Raw genomic sequence first — 2,443 nt, 5'->3', positions numbered from 1 at the left:
GATTTTGATGGGGATTGCATTGGATCTATAGATTGTCTTTGATAGGATGGTGTTTTTTTACTATGTTAACTCTGCCAATCAATGAACATGGGAAATCTCTCCATTTTCTGAGATCTTCATCGATTTCTTTCTTGAGAGATTTGAAGTTAATTTTATGCAGATCTTTTACTTTTTTGGTTAGAGTTACCCCAAGATATTTTATATTATTTGTGGTTATTGCGAAGGGAGTTGTTTCCCTTTCTTTCTTAGACTGTTATCATTGAATGATACATAGGAAAGGATTTTATCTTAAAAGTGTTATCTTCACTTGAGTTAAAATGCAAAGATGTCCGTTAAACACCAAGATTAAACATGCCAAAAGAAAAGCCATATTGTCAAAATGCCCACTTAACCCTCACAGACATTTCAAACTCATTCTTTACTCGCCTTCAATAGCTCTCCACACTTCTTCCTATTTATGAAATAAGACAGTGTACACAGATACATTTTGGTAAATATTACTTATCCACAGTCACTTGAAGACACAGTGCAGTCTCTGGTCCCATATACAGATAATAGAAGAAAACCTTCAACTCTGCTTTCTATTCTATAGGATCCTGGCACTTTCTGGCCTCCAGGAGAATGAAAAGAGCTGGAGGTTTTTTTCTCTTATCCAGGAAAGCATGATGGTGCTGTTGCATTTTCAGTTTTTGAGGCAAGAAAGTATTAAAATGAAGTTAGAACAGAAAAGTGAAGATTCTTTTCCTATTGTATTTTTCTCAAGGTATTTCTCCCATAATAAGTTGAGAACCACAGAGTTGAGAAGAACAAGACATAAAAATCAGAAGGATGATGAGAATGACTAGGGAAAACTGAAAGATAAAATAAGATTTAATTCAACCAGTATTCTATTATATTGCTCATCTTTTTCATTCTTCTCTCTTTGTTCCCTTTCATCATCATCATCTTTGTCTTTCTCACCTTCCATCCTCATCCTGTCTATCAATACTTTCTAATGCATCATATTACCATCATCTTCATCACCACCATGATCATCGTCATCACCATTGTCTTTCACCTCTCATCCTTCATTATCAATATCAGCAAACAGAACTGCAAAGGACATGACCAAGTATCATTGATGACCTTCCCTAACTTATCTGTACTTGCATCAGCATAGTTAGTAAACCAGGTCCAAGGGGTCTGTGGTTCCTCATGCGGATACTTCCTAGAGGTCTTATTATGCATGGGACTTGCACATTTTGTCAAGCCTTTTCCAGATTTCCATTTGATTCTGTTAGACATTAAAGATGGACCTTTACTCCTATTCAGATGAAATCTTTTGGAGACCATTTTGTCTTCATAGTAAAGATTCTCATCAAAATAGAACTCCATTCTGTACCCTGATTTTGTTTCTTCAAACTCTGTCACTTCTCCTCTGGACAAATAATGCAGGGCTTTATTGTCCTCCTATTCAAGTGATACAGACACTTGTGGATGGTTGACAAATGTCACAAAAAAAAAAGTTCTGATGTGAGTCATCAATTTTTAACTCTTCTGAAGAAGAAATGGTTAGTGGGGTTTGTTTGTTCTTATTTACTTTCAAATTTTTCTCACAACTTGTTCATTAAATCTGTACTTCATCAATATGTTTCATTTTTCCTTACTGTCATTTTTTCCTTTTGTTAGGCCAAGAGAGGTTGACATATGCTCCAACCCCAGTAAAGGAACCAGTCTGGGTTTCTTGTACTTAGGCAGGAACATGGAATGCTCTTTCAGGGCTGTGCCATGAAAGAAGTGTCCAACACCCCTTTCTGGCCTTCACTGGAACCAGGCATATACATGATATAAAACATACATGCAGGCAAAATACTTTAACACATAAAATAAAAATATGTAAATCTTTATAAAAATACAGAATGCCTAACAGTCTTACCACAGAAAATATACCCAGGAAGAGATTACAGTCAGATTCATCTGCACCTCACCACATTCATGCACACCTGGTGGACTCTAATATTGTACGTGGGCTTTAATGTTTGAGGCCACAGAAGAAAGTTTCTCTTGTTCAAGTGTCTCAGCTAAGAGAAATGCTTGACATGTTTTCTTTCACTTTTTCCCCATATTTTTTTATTTAGTTTTAAATTGGAATTTTAAAAACATGATGCTTTTTCTTCTCATTTTTTCCATTTAAAAATTGTGCTGTATTTTAAAATGTCCTAATACATGACCTTTCTTTAAAAATTATTTTATTATCTTCAGCTTTATTAATTTTAGACATGTTAGTTTATCCTGATATTTTGTACCCTTTCTATTTTTATTTGTGGCATATTTGTTTTTTTTTTAATTATTTTTCACATATTTAAGCCTTTTCTTCCTTCCTTCTTTCCTTTCTTTTTTCCTTCCTTTCTCCCATGGTTCAGTGGATCTAATTCAAGGCCTTATACCTGGTAGTAAGTGCTAT

The 2,443-nt window shown here is 34.6% G+C and overlaps 1 pseudogene; it reads right to left on the bottom strand.

The window, feature by feature from the left end:
- Window positions 1-841: 841 nt before the first annotated feature.
- LOC116077359 lies at window positions 842-1,527 on the bottom strand (annotated as a pseudogene).
- Between the last annotated feature and the right edge of the window lie 916 nt (window positions 1,528-2,443).

Source organism: Mastomys coucha, unplaced genomic scaffold (genome assembly GCF_008632895.1).
Source record: "Mastomys coucha isolate ucsf_1 unplaced genomic scaffold, UCSF_Mcou_1 pScaffold5, whole genome shotgun sequence".
In the NCBI taxonomy this organism is placed as follows: domain Eukaryota; kingdom Metazoa; phylum Chordata; class Mammalia; order Rodentia; family Muridae; genus Mastomys; species Mastomys coucha.
Note: the sequence above shows the minus strand (reverse complement) of the source record. Positions and strands in the feature narration are given on the sequence as shown.